General features: G+C 44.2%; 1 protein-coding gene across 3 annotated transcripts in view; it reads left to right on the plus strand.

Annotated features, from left to right (window-relative positions):
- LOC124556680 (R3H domain-containing protein 4-like) overlaps nucleotides 1-19644 on the plus strand; it is a 113217-nt gene that overhangs the window by 29168 nt on the left and 64405 nt on the right. The window lies entirely within an intron of this gene.

A 19644-nucleotide genomic window follows, 5' to 3' on the forward strand; every position in this document is an offset into this window, starting at 1 on the left:
CAACAGAACTAGATCATAACACTATTTTGTTGAAATTTTTTGTTACACACACACAGAATGATTCAGTGAAAATTATTTATTTTAGTCTTTATGGGTCACCTTAAGACAGCCTTTTAGAGGGAAAAGAGCAAGTGTAATTCACTTGAATTACCTTGTGACTGTAACTGCAGTAGGTAATCATTAACAGTCTTCATCCAGACCAGGGACACTGTTGTTACTTTCGTGTTTTGTGAAGCAGTGTCGACAGTGCGTGCAGTAGGGTGTGATGGAAACACAAGGCGATGTGTTAACAGGTGGTTATAAGTATCCAGTGAGATAGGAGCCGACAGATGACAAGATTATTGACGATCAGTTAAAGTAATTGTGCCAAATATTGGTGTGAATAGGGCCTGGGAATGTGCTGTGTATTCAGTAAACCAGTGGTTGCAACCCACAAGTTCTCACAATATTTGCGATAACACTGAAAACAAATGTGACTCCTGATATACTGCTAAAATTAATTATTGAACTGTTCATTAACTGTAGCAATACATTTTTCACGTAACATTTGTTAGCTCTGCCTAATTGTAATGAAACGACTTCCTTCCAACATAACGTATATCTTAGGTTGTGCTACAGATCAGTCTGCCACAACAAACTTCATTTTAAAAAAAGTAGAAAAAAAATTTTGGAATCTGTGACTGTGACAACTAAAGGCAACCTCCCATGACACTAAGTAACCATGGAAATATAAAAGGTTTAAATTTTGGCACTCAAAATACATCATCTCATTCTTCCCCTGTCATAGTTACCTAAAGTTATCTTTACATTGGCTATCTAAAACAGACAGGTTGTATCATGTGAGTAAAATTAACAGTGAATGTTACCGTGTTAATAATGTTGTTGGTGTGACTGTTAGACATAGTTCATGATTTCATACTGACTTTTATGGAGATATACAGGCTGAGTACAATTAAAGTTAAACTTTCAAAATGCTGTAGAAATAACACCACTGGTCAGAATGACGTCAAATTGCAATGGAATATTATCAGAGAAGGGGAAAAGAATATGGCAGAAGAAAAAATAGTGTGAAAATTGATCAATAGTGGCACTGAATGTGTCAGAATACGTAAATGAAAACACCTGTCATGCGCATGACCCATTGAAGTTGGTATAAACCTGCCAGGTACAGGACTTTTCCTTCTTTCACGTATGTGACGACCGCCATGACTGTCTCAATGCAGGATCTCAGGATCGCACTTTGCTTGTAAAGCTGTATTACAAGAATGATGATTGTGCACACATCACTGTGCAGTGACACTGAAGGGTTTGAAAAAAGGCGTTGGTACAATGACTACCATGGGTCTGGAGAAAAGATTCATAAATTTGAAAAGACAGGTTCTTTTGGTGTGCTACCTGGTAGAGGGAGAAAAGAATTGATTTGACATCATTGGTAGCAGTGGCCACAACAATGCAGGAGATGAGTGGTGGTGTGCAAATGTGTAGTGCACAGAGAGTTGCCTGGACATGGGACATACCAGTGAGCACAGTGTGTAAAATCCTATGAAACATCCTTCTTTGCTATTCATTCAAAATTACCCATGTGCATGAGTTGCTTCCTGTTGATCCCCCAGCAAGAGACACATTTGCTTTAGAATTTCTTCCTCACATGGAAGTGGACAATGATTGGCTGTGGAAGATTTTGTGGACAGACGAAGCCCACTTCCATCTGACAGGATATGTGAATATACAGAATTGTCGAATATGGGCAGTGGAAAATCCACATGTAAATCAACCAGTACCACTTCATCCTGAAAAGGTCACTGTGTGGTGCAGGCTTAACCATTATTTGTTGTAGGGCCGCATTTTTTTCGAAGAGTCAGGTGCTTCTGGTCCTGTTACCTGTACAGTCACTGGTAAGCGCTATGGGTGTCTTGTGTGCAACCACATCATTCCAGCTCTCCAGTAGCGCACGTGTGCGCATGGTTGCTTGCTTGTGTGTGTGTGTGTGTGTGTGTGTGAGAGAGAGAGAGAGAGAGAGAGAGAGAGATCATTTTTATGCTAGATGGTGCACCTCCGCACATTGCAAATCCAGTTAAGCAGCTGCTGAAGTGCCAGTTTGGAAATGCTAGAATTATCAGCTGCAATTTCCCTACAGCCTGGCCGTCCCACTCACCTGATCTTAATTCATGTGACTTCTGGCTGTTTGGCTATCTGAAAGATGTGTTCGGTGTTCCACCTGCAAACGTAGCTACATTGAAGGCACGCATTGTGCAACACATTCAGAACTTGACCCCGGACACACTTCGATCAGTTGTGGAACATGCTGTTTTTTTATTTCAACTTGTTGCGGAAAATGGTGGACAGCATTTTGAATATGTTTTGCGTCAGTCACATGGAAATGAATAGTTGGATTTGATTTTGATTGATGCTTTTTATGTGGTTCTTGGCCTCAGGGCAATTAAAAACTGATTTTTTCCCATCCAATGTGATAAGACCTTGCTGTGGTGGATGAGCTTATGTACCCAACAGTATCACACCTGTACACCCATGCACACTGATTAGTACAGTTTGTTTAATGTCAAACGTACACCTTAGGCATTGTTGTATGATTCCTTTGTCATTTGTAGTCGACCATTATTACATTATGATGCTTACAGCGCCATCTATTTCATAACCCCCTTTCCCCCCCCCCCCCCCCCCCCCCCCCCCCGTACATTTTCCCCCTTCTCTGATAATATTCCGTTGCAATTTGACGTCATTCTGACCAGTGTTGTTGTTTCTACTGCAGTTTGAAAGTTTAAATTTAATTGTAGTCACTCTGTATATAGATGAGGTTGCAAGATTCCCTTGTGAACTAAATCTCCAAAAGTCTTACTCAGTCCATAAGAGGTGACATAGGAGCCATACAGATAAACTGAGCTTGACGTTGTACTTTAGAATGGAAGGAAAAGATAAACTTTTCTTGAATTACTTTTGCAAATTGACATAGAACTTCCTCCTACTTGTTCTGCACAGTATTCTCCTTGATGTCATCCCTTGCAGCAGATACTGCAGTGCACTGGAAATATTCTGAGCTGCAAAAGATCTGATGCATATGTCTGTGTAGGGATGTCCGGGTAGCAAATATAGTTTAAATACTAGTTAGGGATGCTATTACAGTGCTTTTATTGTTAACCTTATAAAATACTGCACAGTTATTAACTTTGATACACTCAAATTTGTAATATGCTGAAAACAAAGAGCCATAGTTGACATAGAGTTCAGACCAGGAGCACATCGTAGCTCCATGTGATTTACATGGTGCCCAACAACAATCACTAGCAATTTTGTATGACGCAAGAGGGCTCTGTCCATTGACAGCAGCATATTCGCCATCGTTTGTTACTTACTGCAATTAGTTTACTGCATAGTGTAGTAGTAGTAAAGAAACTTTAATGGCTCTTAGTCTGCCCCATGCATTTATTACATTAAAAGTGAGTTTTAATAATTAATGTTTGATACACGAATAGTAGTTGTTTCATGCCATAATGTCAGGTGGTCCACGATGTCAGATTGCTACAGTAGAGATGATCTCGTGCCTTATTTAGTTTCTCACACTACCAGCGTACTTACAATGACATACAGTATGATCTGCCCACTGACTGTGAGAATTTCCTCCCAATACATTGCAGTAGCTATCTGTATTACTGCTCACAATAGAGATTTAGCCATCTTAGCCATAGTGTTTCAAGATAATGTGAAAAAAATGAAATAGATGGGGCCTGAAATAAGAGGAATGTTACACAAAGGCTAAAACAATGGACCTCCATTTAATATGTGTGGGTTTCATGTTAGCATTGAGATGATTCCTTGAACAGACCATTTCTACTTTCAGATCAAAGGTCATGTAACTAATGATGGATGTTGAACTCAACATTTCTTCCTTTGCTTGATTACATGCTTCTATTCAAGAACTAGTGTAAAGTACAATAGCAGTTGAAGAAGTAGCAGGTGTAACCAACTTTCAGAAACAATTATTGTTTGCCAGGTATTTTATAGGAGGGTTAAATGTCCCTGTAATTCAGTCTTATTGGAAACATTCATTAGATGATAAGGATATCTTAACTCTTTCCTATATTGTATACTGCCTGACAAACTTAGTGAAGTACCCAGAAGGCATGATTGGAAATCACTATAACTTTACACATGCACGCTCCACTGGTGGGTACGTAAGTTATTAGTGTTTCAATTCTTTGTAACAGTTGAATTCCACCAGAGTACATTAGTGGTGTTCGTGTTTAGTGTTGTTACCAGGCATGGTATGAAATATAATGGGGTGTGAAAGTATCAGATGTTGTGTGATCACTGTGTAGGACATGGAGCTACCACATACTCATGTGAGAAAGCATTGTCAGCACCTGACAGAGCTTGAAATGGGCGTCCATTTGGCTGGTTGATTGAATCTTGAAACAGTCAGATTTTCAGGGCATTCAGACATGATAGTGGCCCAGTGTTGTACTACACGGGAACCCGTGGGCAAGTATACTTGTCGTCAAGGTTTGTCGACCATGTTGGACCACCACAAGGGAGCATTGTTGTATTGGGCACCAAGCACATTGTAACCCTTTCATGTCTGCACTTGCTATCCAAGAACACATAATGAATATTGTGCAACATTGTGTCATCCTGTACTGTTGGTTGGAGACTAGCAGCAGCAGCAGCAGCAGGACTAGGGACACACATTCTGTTGAATAGGGTGCTGTTGACAAGACAACACAAATGGCTGCCTTTGTAGTGGTGCTGTGAATGGGAAGTATGGACTGCTGACAAATGGCACAGCATTGTGTTCAGCGTCGAATGGTAGTTCTGCACTACCTCAGATGATCACCATTTGTGAGCAGGGCAGTGACCTGGGGAGAGATCCCACTCTTCCAGTTTTTTTATGAGAGGCATAGTGGTGATATTGCTCATGTCATGGTGTGGGGAGCCATCAGGTATAATTTCAGGTTATGAGTGGTAGTGATTGAGGGAACTCTCATGGCACAATAGTACATCACAGACATCTTGCATTCTCCTGCTAATTTGATAGTACCATGGTTCAATTTTTTCAACAGAACAGCACTCATCAACACATAGCACATCTGTCCTAAACTGCCTGGGTGATACTGAGATACTCCCACGGCCTGCGAGATTCCCGTATGTGTGTGGGACAGAACATGTGGGATCAGCTCAGATGTAAACTGTCACAGAGCCATTATCCAGGATATCAAGGACGACTTAAAACATTAATTTTGTGGGTCAGCTTGCCTCAGGAAAGGATACAACAGTAATATCACACACCCTTCTCAACCAAATCAGTGCATGCATCCGGACCAGAAGGGGTGCAAAGTCATGCTGAACAGGAGATACCCTCTCAACCTGTGAAGTTTCATTTCATGGCCTCCTCCCTGCTTGGGTGCTTCACTTTTATCCAGGCAGTGTATTTATGAATATCACTGTTACTCTCATTCTAGCATATGTCAGTGGCATCAAATTTTGCTGTTGACAATGTATTTTTTAAGTATGATATTCATAATGCTCTAACCAGTGCCAACAAGGTGTGTGGTTTTGAACTCCACGGGTAATTCTAATTAATAGCACGTTTAGGAAATCGTACGTGAAGTCGCATAGCAAGATTTTACAGGATGAAGAATGAGCATTAAGTGGGTGAAAAATATAGAATTTTAGATTTCATCTCCTTTCTTTTGGAGGGGGCCCTTAAACTGCTTGTTGGGAGCAGTCATAACATTTGTGTGGCCTGTAAAAGTCTTCAAACAGTCTTTCTAAGCAGATTATGCACACAAACAGATGCTTTATTTCCCATAATTGTGTGTAACTAATATTAAGGCTTCAAAATAAAAAAAAAAATAAAAAAAAACATAAAGTTTAGTTTTAAAGCTAGAGATTGAATTTGTAAGCAACACATTTGTGGAATAAAAGTAAGAAACTTTCACACAAATGTCGCATAAAATAGTCTTAGTGTGTATCTAAATTGACACATTTTGCCTCGCCCTTCAAAAAAATAACAGGTTATTGAGCAAAGAACAGATGACTGATCTCTACACATTGCTGTGGCCTTCCTCGTTTCATGTGCTACTGCATATGTTGTAGTAGCTTAGTTTAATAAGGCATGCTACTGGTTCATTTTTTTACATCTTGTGGCAGCCAGTGTAAATCTTGCTTGAGGAAGAAATTTTGATTTTTGAATACCAGTCAATGTGGGTTATAGAAATTCTGATGTATCTTTCAGTGAAATTAAAAGCAAAGGCATCAACATTTAGAATGCCTTAGAAGTTCCACTGTTAAACTTGGAGGAGAGAACGGGTACATGGAAAGAGTACACTGAAGGCCACTATGAGGGGAAGGAACTGTGTACTGACATGATAGAAGCAGGAATGGATGTTAATATGAAAGACAGGGGCTGTAATATTAGTCTGAGATTGACAGAGCTGTGAGATAGGTAACAATCCTTCAAAATTTCTATAGTCTTTGGGGGAGGGGGCAAGCAAACAATTATTCAGGCTAGTGTGTAGAATCTATGAGGCTGGAAACATACCACCAGACATTTGGAAGAATGCCATCCATAAAATCCCAAAGATATGAAAGACAGATATGCAAAAACTATCATACAGTCAGCTTAACAGTTCCTGTATCAAAGTTGCTGATAAGAATATTATAGAAGAGAATGGAAAAGAAAAGTAAGGATCCATAAAATGATGGTTAGTTTGGCTTTTGGAAATGTAAAGGCACCAGAGAGGTATTTCTAGCATTGCAGTTGCTCATGGGGGCAGGGTTTAAGAAAAATCAAGACAGCATCATAGGATCTGTGAACCTAGAAAAACACTGATCAACATAAAATGGGGCAAGATGTTTCTAATTTTCAGAAAAAATGAATGTAGGCTGTAGAGAGAGGAAAAGAACAAAGGCACAGTAATAAGAAGGGAAGACCAAGAGAAAAGTGCTGGGATTAAAAAGAGACAGCAAGGAAGTCACCTTTCTCCTCTGCTTTTCAGCCTGCAATGATGGAAATAAAGAAGGTTTCAGGGTGAAAAGACAACAATGACAATATTCACAGATGACATTTATATCCTCAGTGAATGTGACGAAAAATTACAGGACATGTTGAATGAATTGAACAGTGCAGTAATCACAGATTATGAACTAAGAGGGAACCAATGAAAGAAAAAATAAGGCGTAGCAGAAATGAGATTAGTGATAAACTTTAACATCAAAATTGGGGATCATAGTTGACTAAGTGAAGCTTTTCTGCTGCCTTGGAAGCACAATAAGGAAGGGGGGTGTAAGAAGCAGACTAGCACATGCAAGAGGCAGTTTATTGTTAAAAGAAGTTAACTTTTACCAAATATTGGGGTAAATTTTTCTAATAAATTTCTGAGAATGTATGTCTACAATACAGCAGAGTAAGCTAGAAAATTAAGGTATTTGCAATGTATGCTGAAGATTAAGTTTGCTCATAACATAAGAAATGAAGTGGTTCTCCACAGAATCAGCAGGGAAGGAAATGTGTGGTAATCAGTGAGTAGAAGAAGAGACAGGATGTTAGAGTATTAGCAGGGGCCAAAGAGGGCAAAAACTGTAGGGGAAAACAGCAATTGGAACATATCCAACAAATAACTGAAGATACTGAGTGTAACTGCTGCTATGAGATGAAGAGGTTGGAACGGGATAGGAATAGGTCGACTGATGACAGAAGTTTTGGAACATGTCCTCATGACTCTATCTGTGGAAATGAAAGTAGGCCATTGCCAGAAAATTAAACATATCACTCGCCATCCCTCCCTTTTCCCCCTCTCTTCCTTCTATCCTTCATTGTGCACAAATTATCCAGGACATGATCACCAACCTCCCCTGTGTTCAAGGAAGAAAGAAGGAAAGATGTAACATTACAGAAGACTTAACTGATCTTTGTACCTTGAGGCCAGAAAGGAGTATGAATATCTACATCCAGTCAACACGGTAACCAATTTTGTTAATAGTAGGGACTAATGGCCTTAGAAGTTAAGTCCCATAATGCTCAGAGCCATTTGTTAATAGTATCTCCAATGTTCCACCTGATGCACCAGCCACAAAATGTCCTCCAGTCTGCTTTTGTAACCCTTCAAGTAAGTTAGTGGCCTCCCCCTCAGATGGTTGTTCAAACTAAATCAGCAACCAAACTACAGGGTGTTACAAAAAGGTACAGCCAAACTTTCAGGAAACATTCTACACACACAAAGAAAGAAAATATGTTATGTGGACATGTGTCCGGAAACACTTACTTTCCATGTTAGAGCTCATTTTATTACTTCTCTTCAAATCACATTAATCATGGAATGGAAACACTCAGCAACAGAACATACCAGCATGACTTCAAACACTTGTTACAGGAAATGTTCAAAATGTCCTCCGTTAGCGAGGATACATGCATCCACCCTCCGTCGCATGGAATCCCTGATGCGCTGATGCAGCCCTGGAGAATGGCGTATTGTATCACAGCCGTCCACTATACGAGCACGAAGAGTCTCTACATTTGGTACCGGGGTTGTGTAGACAAGAGCTTTCAAATGCCCCCATAAATGAAAGTCAAGAGGGTTGAGGTCAGGAGAGCGTGGAGGCCGTGGAATTGGTCCGCCTCTACCAATCCATCGGTCACCGAATCTGTTGTTGAGAAGCGTACGAACACTTCGACTGAAATGTGCAGGAGCTCCATCGCGCATGAACCACATGTTGTGTCATACTTGTAAAGGTACATGTTCTAGTGGCACAGTTAGAGTATCCCGTATGAAATCATGATAACGTGCTCCATTGAGTGTAGGTGGACGAAACTAAAATGAGCTCTAACATTGAAATTAAGCGTTTCCGGACACATGTCTACATAACATCTTTTCTTTATTTGTGTGTAAGGAATGTTTCCTGAAAGTTTGGCCGTACCTTTTTGTAACACCCTGTATAACTTCAACAGAGGCCTCCACACTGGTTCAGTGGAAAGCACTTAGATTTTCTGTGGAATTACTAAAGGTGGAGACACCAACCAGAATCAAGCAGATCAGCACCTTTACACTAGCCAGTGGACCAAAGAGCCTGGCTTGATCATCATCTCGTCCAGAACTCAAAAGCCAAAAAATTACCACAAGCACCCTAACTCCATAAAGCTAAGAACGAAACAAGAAAAAACCTAAACCAAAACCTTACCATGCAGTTTTACAAAGTGGGGCCAATAAAAGTGGCCCAGACGAGTGGCAGCATTAATGAAGAAGCAAAAGACCTAAAGTCCTACCACAAGATAAGAGGCCATGTGGAACAGTTACCTTTAGCCTTTGTATTAATTCAACATGCTCACAGTCCCTTGTGTGGAGCACTATGATCACCAATAGTGGACAATTATTGGACTGACTGCTTTCAAAATTGGAACTATGCCTACTAAACACAGGGGCTCTAGCATATTTTAGTGCTACCTACTGATACTTATGTGTTTCAAGTTGGTGGTAGGCATAAGACGTGCAGAATCTTGCTGAATGCTTTCTCAGAAAATTATTTTGAACAATTAGTTCAGCAGCCTACTCGAAGTGTAAATGATTGCAAAAACATACATGACCTCCTATCAGCAATTGGATCATCATGACGGGTACAGGGATTAGTGACTACAAGGATGTTGTAGTGAGACTGATTACCATAACATCCAAACTAAACAAAAATATATGCAAAATTAATCTAATCAAAAAAGCAGATGACAATTGACGCTTTCCTAAGAGACAGTCTCCACTCCTTGCAATCTGACCATGTAAGTGTAGACAATATGTGGTTTAAATTCAAACAAACAGTATTGATGGCATTTGAGATATATATACACCAAATAAATTAATAAGAGATGGTACTGATTACCCACAGTACAATAGCAGGTCAGAACTCTTTTTTCAGAAGCATCGAAAAAGCATGCCAAATTTAGAACAACACAAAACCCTCAAGATTGCTGGAGTTTTACAGACGCTCAAAATTCACCATGAACTTCAATGCAAGATGATTTTAATAGTTTGCACTATGAAACTCTGTCTCTAAATCTGGCTGAGTAACCAAAGATGTTTTCATTGTATTTAAAGTACACCAGCGGCAAGACACAATCAATACCTTCACTGTACGATAACAATGGTGATGTGGCTGATGACAGTGCCACCAAAGCAGAGGTTACTAAACACAGTTTACCATAATCCCTTCACCCAGAAGATGAAGTAAATATTCCAGAATTCGATTTAAGAACAGAGCTGCATCAAACCAGTCTCAGGACTGAAGACAACAACAACAACAACTATCATGCATAACTAAGGAGTAGATACCCTCATTGTAGAAAAAGAGCTTAAATCATTAATAAAGCAAGGCTTCCAGTCCAGATCGTACACAAGTGATGTTCCTTTCAGAGTATGCTGATGCAATAGCTCTGTGCTTACCATATTTTATGGACTATAAAATGCTACCGACTATCAGACGCCCCTTAATTTAAAGCAGTTTTTAAAAAAAATAATATTTTTATCATTTTTATTATTAGATTGGAGAGCCAGACTAAAAAAGTTTTTAGTTTATAAAATTGAGCTGACCTTTAAAATGTCTGAAAATCTCCATCTGAGCTTTCTTCTTCCTCTTCATCCTTTTTCTCACCATTGCTATCCTCCTCAGATATAAGATCAGTTTAAAAGGAGCCTGAAAGATTTACTAGTGGCCAACTCCTTCTACTCCATTGACAATTTTTTTAATAGAGACAAACAATGTATTGTATATATTCATACTATTAGTATTGTTATTTCAGCTTAAAAAAATTGACATGTTCCACAACCATGAGGATTCCCTCAATACGGATCTATGGAACGAAAAAAATAATCTAATCTAATCTAAAAAGATGGTCTTCACTGCCATTGAGAGCATTATTTCTGCCACACTTCTTGAAAGTTTTCTCAGTAATGTCTTCTCTTACTCTAGATCATGACTCTTTGATCCACTGACAAGCCTTTCAATTGTAGGTTATTTTTAAACCTCCCTTAGGCATGAATTCATATTGGGTTTCATACATCAGCCATTTGTTCCATTCCTCTCATATACACTTTAAATGGTTTATTTATCGAGAAATTGGGAGGTTGTAATTGTGCAGTACATCTTCCCAGAATAACAGCAAGCTCTGTATTTGCCTGTCTCAGTTTCTCTTCCACGGAATTTTTCAAATGACTACTAAACTGATATAGCACAAGAAGAGAACTCTTCGTCAGTGAAGCACCTTTCCTTCTCTCCCGCACTCTGTTAATCCACAATTTCATACCAGCCTCATCCATCCAACCCATGTCATGTACAAGAACTCCCCCTGCGAGCCCGGCGGTTAGAATAGGCCCGAGGTATTCCTGCCTGCCATAAGAGACGACTAAAAGTAGTCTCACACCTTTCGGCTTTTATGTGATGGTCCCCTGTAGGGTTTCACCTCCATTTTCCAAAATTTTCCTGAAGAGCGAGCCAATTGGGGAAGGGCGCCTTACATGGTGCATCGTGTCCATCATGCATTGAGATCTTCAGCCCACTTTCTTGTTGTGGCATTGCAGTCCCACTCATCCTCCCATCTCTTGAGCGAGGACATCTACCTTGTTGCATTTTCTTCCACCCACTATGCAGTGTCGCTTTCTGTGCTGAGGAGGACCATGGAATTCTTTGCGCCTCATATCCAGCACGGTAGCCAGTCCTATGTGGTGGGGCCGCCATGTTCCCTGTTGGTTGTAGCCCCTGACAACACAGGGATCGCTCTGCTGATGCCTGCGCCATTAACACCACACGTATGCCATAGAGTAGATGCCCATCTCCCTGGGGCTTTGGGACTCCCGGCAATGGCCATCTTGCCAGGTGGCCCTTGGTGAGGCTGAGTTGTGTCCTTGGGGAGGAGCCCTGGTCAGAGTGGGTAGGTAGCATAAGGGTGGATGACACGCCATGAAGCATAGTACATCATCTCTTGCTGGTGGTCCGCCACCAGCAGTCTCTAAGTGGGTAAAGTCTAACTTCAGTACTAAGAAATAAGACCCCAAATCGTTCCCCTCCCTGGCCACACCATGGGAGGAACGCCAGGCTAAGGATGGCAGTGAAGCATATTCACTGCGCTACCTCGCTTGTACGAAAGATGATGGAGAATCTTTCATGTCCATGAAGCCTCAGTGTTTCGTGGAGCATTTTGAGGACAAGTTTGGGAGGTGGAGGGCTTGTCCAAAATGGGCTCTGAGCCAGTCGTGATAAAAACAGCATCCTCTGCCCAGTCATGGGCATTACTCGCTTGTGACAAGTTGGCACTTGTGACAAGTTGGGGGATGTTACTGTTACCGTCACACCCCATAAGAGCTTAAAATATGTTCCAGGGTATTATATTCCACAGGGACCTTCTTTTGCAGTCTGACAACAAGCTGCATGCCAATTTAGAGTGGCGAGATGTTAATTTCGTCCGGCGCATCCATCGGGGTCTGAGGGATAATCACGTTGCCACCGGTGCCTTCATCTTGGCATTTGAGGGTGACACACAGCCTGAGAAGGTCAAGGTGATGGGTCTACCGTTGTGACGTCAAGCCATATATCCCTCCCTCGATACGGTGCTTTAAGTGCTGGTAGTTCGGTCTTATGTCTTCCTGCTGTACTTCCAGCGTCATATGTCGAGATTGTAGACATCCATCGCATCCCAATACTCCATGTGCCCCACCTCCCATCTGTGTCCACTGCGGAGAGCATATTTCACCTTGCTCGCTAAACTGTAGGATTTTACAGAAAGAGAGGAAAATCATGGACTATAAGACACTGGACCAACTGACCTACACTGAGGCTAAGAGGAAATTTGAGCACCTACATCCTGTGGCTATGACCACCTCTTATGCTGCCGCTATGAGAACAGTTCTTGGCCCATCAGTTCCTTGCATGTATGTCACCTCTCAGAACCAGAAGACTACACCTGCACCCTTGATGGTGGGGGGGCACTGTCCGCACCACCTACTTCGGTAGCAACACCCCCTGCCCCCCCCCCCCGCCCCCGCCCCCCAACCATCAGGGATATCAGTCCCCACATCTTGAGCTGGAGAAGTATAAGTCATCTTCGGCTCCTCTTGCTAGGAAGGGGTCCCTTGGGTCACTCACTTCCCAGGTTTCTGCTAGTGGGAAAGATGACACCTGCCAGTGGCTGAAGAGCCCAAAAACAACTGGTCGTAGGGCTACACGCTCATCGTCAGTCCCGGAGTCTTAATCATTGAAGTCCTCCCAGCCATGGAAACCCAAGGAGCAGCGGGAGAAATCCAAAAAGAAGGTCTCGAAGACCAAGGAAATAGCGGTGGCACTCACACCACCCTTACCTACAAGTTCTGTGTGTGCGGATGAGGTGGAGATTCTAGCGTCCGCTGAGGACCTAGATCTTGCTGGACCCCCAGACACAGACTGCTCAGGCAAAAAATTGGTGCCAGCAGGTGACGCTGAGGTGTAAACTGCCTCATTGAATGTTCCATGTCTTCCCAGTCTCACTATGACTTCATCCTCCATTGGAATTGCGGCAGTTTTTTCCATCTCCTGGCTGAGGTACAGCAACTTTTAAGCTTTACCTGCTTTCTGCATTGACCTCCAGGAAACCTGGTTCCTGGCAATGTGGTCCCCTGCCCTCTGCAGCTATAAGGGATACTACAGGAACCGTAACACTATAATAGTGTGTCAGCTGGAGTTTGCGTCTATGTCTTAAACTCAGTCTGTGCTGAAACTGTGCCCCTTCAAACCCCTCTTGAAGCTGTGGTTGTTAGAATAATGATGACACAGGAAATAACTGTCTGCAATGTATATCTTCCTCCAGATGGTATAGTATCACTGAATGTATTAACTGCACTGATTGATCAACTCTCTAAACCTTTCCTACTTTTGGGAGATTTTAACTCTCATAACCCCTTGTGGGGTGGCACCGTGCTTACTGACCGAGGCAGATATGTTGAAACTTTGTCTCAGTTCGACCTCTGCCTCTTTAATACTGGGGCTGCTACACATTTCAGTGTGGCTCATGGTTGCTACTCGGCTATTGATTTATCTATTTTCAACCCAGGACTTCTCCCATCTATCCACTGACCTGTGCAGTAGTGACCACTCCCCTATCTTCCTGTCACTGCCCCGGCATCAGGCCCATGGACACCTGCCCAGATGGGCTTTAAACATGGCAAACTGGGAAACTTTCACCTCTAGTGTCAACGTAGAATCTCCCCCACACAGTAACATCGATGTGATGGTTGAGCAGGTGATTGTTATAATCATTTCTGTGGCAGAAAACACTACCCCTTGCTCTTTAGGGTTTCCCCAGCGAAAGGCAGTCCCTTGGTGGTTGCCGGAAATCGATGAAGCAATTAAGGAGCATCGGTGAGCTCTAAAGTGGCATAAGTGGCACCCTTCCCCGGAACACCTCATAGCCTTTAACCTGTTAAGTGGGTAGTTTGCGCGCGCGTGCCTCTTCCACAGTGGGTAATATACGCCAGCGCACCCGTTCGTGGTGGTGCTGCGCACTGTTCTCACGTTTTCCTTCGCGTTTTCATTGTTGAATTTGAATTGATATTTGGTGGAAATGAATAAAATATATTGCAGAAGTTAACAAAACTGTATTTTCACAAAATTGCATATCGTTTTCAGTGTGAAACATTTTAAAACCAGGTGCTGCACATAAGGAAACTTCACATTTTGCGCACCAGTATGAAGTCTCTTTGCAAAGGCCTTTTCTCGTAAACACCACACACCTCCTTGTTGGTCTTTTCTTCGTTGTGGGTGGCAGAAGGTCTGGAAAATGCCTGGCTGTAAGGCGTGTTGCTTTTGGTGTTAGAGGTGGGCGTCCTACTGATGTCCCTTGATGTGGTGAAGATATGGTCAACTGTTCACCAAGACTAATCAGGAAGCTCATTCTACTTTGTTCGCCACCATGTTGCTTGTACAGAATGTATGCATTGTAGCATGCAATGTCCAACAAGTGTCGGAAAAGCTTCTGATAGTATTTTTTCAGCCTGCTTCTGACCATCATGTAGCTTTGTAACTGAGAATCGCACCTATCCACACCCCCCATATTCTTGTTGTAGTCAACGACAACTTGTTGCTTTTGAATGATTCCTTTCTTCGAGTTTACATTTACAAATGTATTGTTATGGAAGGTGCTGACCATAACAACATCTCTCTTGTCTTTCCATTTCATTACCATCTGCTTGCCTTTGTACCCTGTTATGTACTCCCCTTTCTTCAGTTTTTCCTTTTTTACGAAGTCAGGGAACCCCTTCCTGTCGTGCCGCATTGTGCCGACAACATCGGTGTTATTGCTGGTTAGTTTGTCCACCAAATCTCTACTGGTGTACCAGTTGTCAAGGTAAATACAGTGGCCTTTCCCAAGTAGATTGTGTGCAAGCGCCAAAACAATTCGAGAGGTTATTTTTTCGTCTGGATAGTGGCTACCATAATTAGTGTCCTTACCAGTGTAAACAATAAAGTCCCATACATACAGGGAACTGCTTTCACAGAGTTTGTACAATTTGATGCCAAATCTGCTACGCTTTGATGGAATATATTGCTTCCATCCAAGCCGTCCTTTCCAGAGCGACGACGATTCGTCAACGGTGATTTTCCTTTCTGGCATGTACACTGATCTGAATTTATGCCGCAGATGCTCCATAATGGGGTGAATTTTGAATAGTTTCCTGCTGATGGTGCCTAGTGGATCATATGAGGTATTGTCAGCAAAGTGGAGGAATTTCAATAGAAGATGAAACCGCTCTTCACTCATCACTTTCCTGAAGAAAGGTGTGTCAACTGATCCCCTCTTTGAAAAGTACATTTTGTGGTCTGGTTTGTGAAGAATTCCTTGAAGTGCAAGCATTTCAATAAGTGTTTTTACCTCATCGCGTGTAGTATTCTGCCAACTGTGAACCCTGGAGCGTGTTGCTAAATTGGGATGAGAAGCTATGAACTGTTCTGCATATAAGTTCGTCTGTTCAGCTATCATTGTCCACAAAGCATCATCCACAAAACACACACAACAACTCATCACATCGTTTTGTTTTAGAGGCACAACTGTACCACTATTACCACTAAACAAATATTGAATACGAACTGAACTAGCATGCACAAATTCACTAGGTACCGTCTGCTGCAGTAGTGTCTCGTCGTCAGATGTTTCTGAATCGAAGTCACTTTCACTAGCCTCAACATCTGTATCTTGAAAACTTTCAGAACTGTCACTGAAATTATCGTCACTTTCTAAAAGCAGCTTCTCAATCTCTGAATCTGACAAACAAATTCTTTTCGCCATTGCAAAAGATTACTCATTAACGCTGCGGTAAACACAGACAACAAAGGCGCGCTTTTGCGGCTGCTTCACAGGACGCATTTTCTCGACGCGCGCTCGGGTGGACAATGTTACAACTAGCCTGGAACATGCTGTGTTGCGTGACAAGAGCTGCCATCTAGTGGATGAAGCTCTACTAATACCACAGTGTCAATGGCAGGCCGATAACTTGTCATTCCCCCCCTGCGGGTTCGGGGGTAAGAATAGGCCCGCGGTATTCCTGCCTGTCGTAAGAGGCGACTAAAAGGAGTCTCAAACGTTTCGGCCTTATGTGATGGTCCCCTGTCGGGTTTGACCTCCATATCTCAAAATTTTTCCGAAGAGCGAGCCGATTGGGGAAGGGCGCCTTACTTGGTGCATTGTGTCCGTGTTGTGTTGAGAACTTTCGCCATCTTATTCGTCGTTGCATTGCAGTCTTGCCCGCTCTCCATCTCTTGGGCATCGATGCGCCCCTGCGTGCACTTTCTGCCAAGCACTGTGCAGGGCCATTTTCTGCACTGACGACGCCCATGGACCACATGTCACCTAACATCCAGCACGGTAGCCAGTCCGTTGTGGTGGGGCCGCCATGTACCCTCTTGGTTGTAGCCCCCTGACAACACAGGGATCGCTCTACTGATGCCTGCGCCGTTCACTCCCCACGTATGCCAAGGAGTAGATGCCCATCTCCCTGGGGCATCAGGACTCCCGGCAATGGCCATCCTGCCAGGTGGCTATTGCTGTGGCTGGGTGGCGCCCGTGGGGAGGGCCCTTGGTCGGAGTAGGTGGCATCAGGGCGGATGACCCGCAATGAAGTGTGGTACATCATCTCTCGCTGGCGGCCAGCCGCCAGCAGTCTCTAAGCGTTCTCGGGCTCAATTTAATGCTCAGAAGTACGATCCGAAAACGTTCCCTTCCCTGGCCACGCCGTGGGAAGAGCGTAAGTCGCAGGATGGAGTTAACAGTTATTCGCCCCGATTCTTAGTTTGCACGCGAGCTGATGGGGAGTCTTTTCTCTCCACAAAGCCTCAGTTCTTCGTCGAGCATTTAGAGGACAAGTTTGGGGAGGTGGAGGGCTTGTCTAAAATGCGCTCTGGGTCAGTACTGATACAAACGGCATCCTCCGCCCAGTCCCGCAGGTTACTTGCTTGTGACAAGTTGGGGGATGTTAACGTTTCTATTACACCACATAAGAGTTTAAATATGGTCCAGGGTGTTATTTTCCATAGGGATCTCCTTTTGCAGTCTGATGACGAGCTGCGCGCCAACTTAGAACGTAGAGGTGTTCATTTCGTCCGGCGCGTTCATCGGGGTCCGAGGGACAATCAGGTTGCTACCGGTGCCTTCATCTTGGCCTTCGAGGGTGATACGTTACCAGAGAAGGTCAAGGTGATGGTCTACCGATGTGACGTCAAGCCCTATATCCCTCCCCCGATGCGGTGCTTCAAGTGCTGGAAGTTCGGCCATATGTCTTCCCGCTGCACTTCCAGCCTCACATGTCGAGATTGCGGACGCCCGTCTCATCCCGATACTCCATGTGCCCCGCCTCCCATCTGCGTCAACTGTGGGGAGCACCATTCACCTTGCTCGCCTGACTGCAAAGTCTTTCAGAAAGAGCGCAAAATCATGGAATATAAGACCCTGGACCGGCTGACCTATACTGAGGCCAAACGGAAATACGACAGACTCCATCCTGTGAGAATGACATCTTCGTATGCAGCTGCTACAACAACTGTGCTAGCTCCATCAGTTTCGAGACTTCCAGCCAGCTCGATAAGCAGTACGACTCCTTCTGTCCCCTTGCCCGCGGGGGGCTCTCCCCAACCGGTTGCTCCTGCACCACCTACCTCAGGAGCAACCTCCTCCCACCCGTCGGGGACGTCCGTCCCTGCTTCTCAGCCGGAGAAGCGCCTAACTTCTTCGGCTACTCTCGCCCGTAAGAGTTCCCTTGGGACCCTCCCTTCCCAGGGTTCCCCCAGCGGGAAGGATGACGGCCACCAGTGGCATAAGTCCTCACCAGCAGCCGGGCGTAGGGCTTCACGATCCTCCTCTGTCCCGGAGACTGAATCGGTGAAGCCTTCCCAGCCGGTGAAACCCAAGGTTCAGCGAGAGAAGTCCAAGAGAAAGACCTCTAAGGCTAAAGAACTTGCGGTGGCACCAACCCCACCGCACCTTTCGCGCTCTGCGTCTGAGGATGAAGTCGAGATTCTAGCGTCCGCTGAGGACCTTGATCTCGCTGGTCCCTCAGACGCCATGGATGCCTCTCGTCCGGGTACTGAATCGGTGGCAGTGAGTGAACAAGCGGCGTAAATTGCCTTCCCAGTCCTTTCACGCCTTTCTCAGCCATGGACAATACCATCCTCCAGTGGAACTGCGGCGGTTTTTTCCACCATTTAGCTGAGCTCCGCCAACTTCTCAGCCTTCGCCCTTTCTTCTGCATTGCTCTCCAGGAAACTTGGTTTCCAGCGATGCGAACCCCCGCCCTTCGTGGCTATCGGGGTTATTACAAGAACCGAGCAGCTTCTGAAAGGGTGTCTGGTGGCGTCTGCATATATGTCCTTCACACTCTGCACAGCGAGTCTGTCCCTCTCCAGACGCCTTTAGAGGCTGTCGCTGTACGCGTGTGGACGCCACAGGCTGTTACCGTCTGCAGTCTTTACATTCCACCGGATGGTGATGTCTCGCAGCATGTCCTGGCTGCACTGGTCGCCCAATTGCCGCCACCTTTCTTGCTATTGGGCGACTTCAACGCTCATAACCCTCTGTGGGGTGGGTCAGTGGCAACAGGTCGAGGCGCCATCGTTGAGCATTTATTGTCGCAGCTCGATCTCTCGCTGTTAAATGATGGTGCCTTCACACACTTCAGTGTGGCGCATGGCACCTACTCCGCCATTGACCTTTCAATCTGTAGCCATAGCCTCTTACCGTCTGTCCAATGGAGTGTGCATGACGACCTGTGTGGTAGTGACCATTTTCCGATCTTTTTGTCACTACCACGGCGCCACTCTTCTGGGCGCCCTAGCAGATGGGCTATGAATAAGGCTGACTGGGACTTGTTCTCCTCCACTGCCGCTTTTGAGCCTCTCTCTACCGATGACATTGATGCGGTGGTTCAATCGGTCACCACCGGCATCGTTACTGCCGCCGAATCTGCCATTCCCCATTCCTGTGGGTCCCCTCGGCGGAAGGCTGTGCCTTGGTGGTCGCCTGAGATCGCTGAAGCGATTAAAGATCGCCGGCGGGCGCTCCAGCGTCACAAGCGACACCCCTCCCTCGACCACCTTATCGCCTTCAAACGGCTGCGTGCGCGGGCCCGCCTC

This window comes from Schistocerca americana, chromosome X (assembly GCF_021461395.2).
Source record: "Schistocerca americana isolate TAMUIC-IGC-003095 chromosome X, iqSchAmer2.1, whole genome shotgun sequence".
Classification (NCBI taxonomy): domain Eukaryota; kingdom Metazoa; phylum Arthropoda; class Insecta; order Orthoptera; family Acrididae; genus Schistocerca; species Schistocerca americana.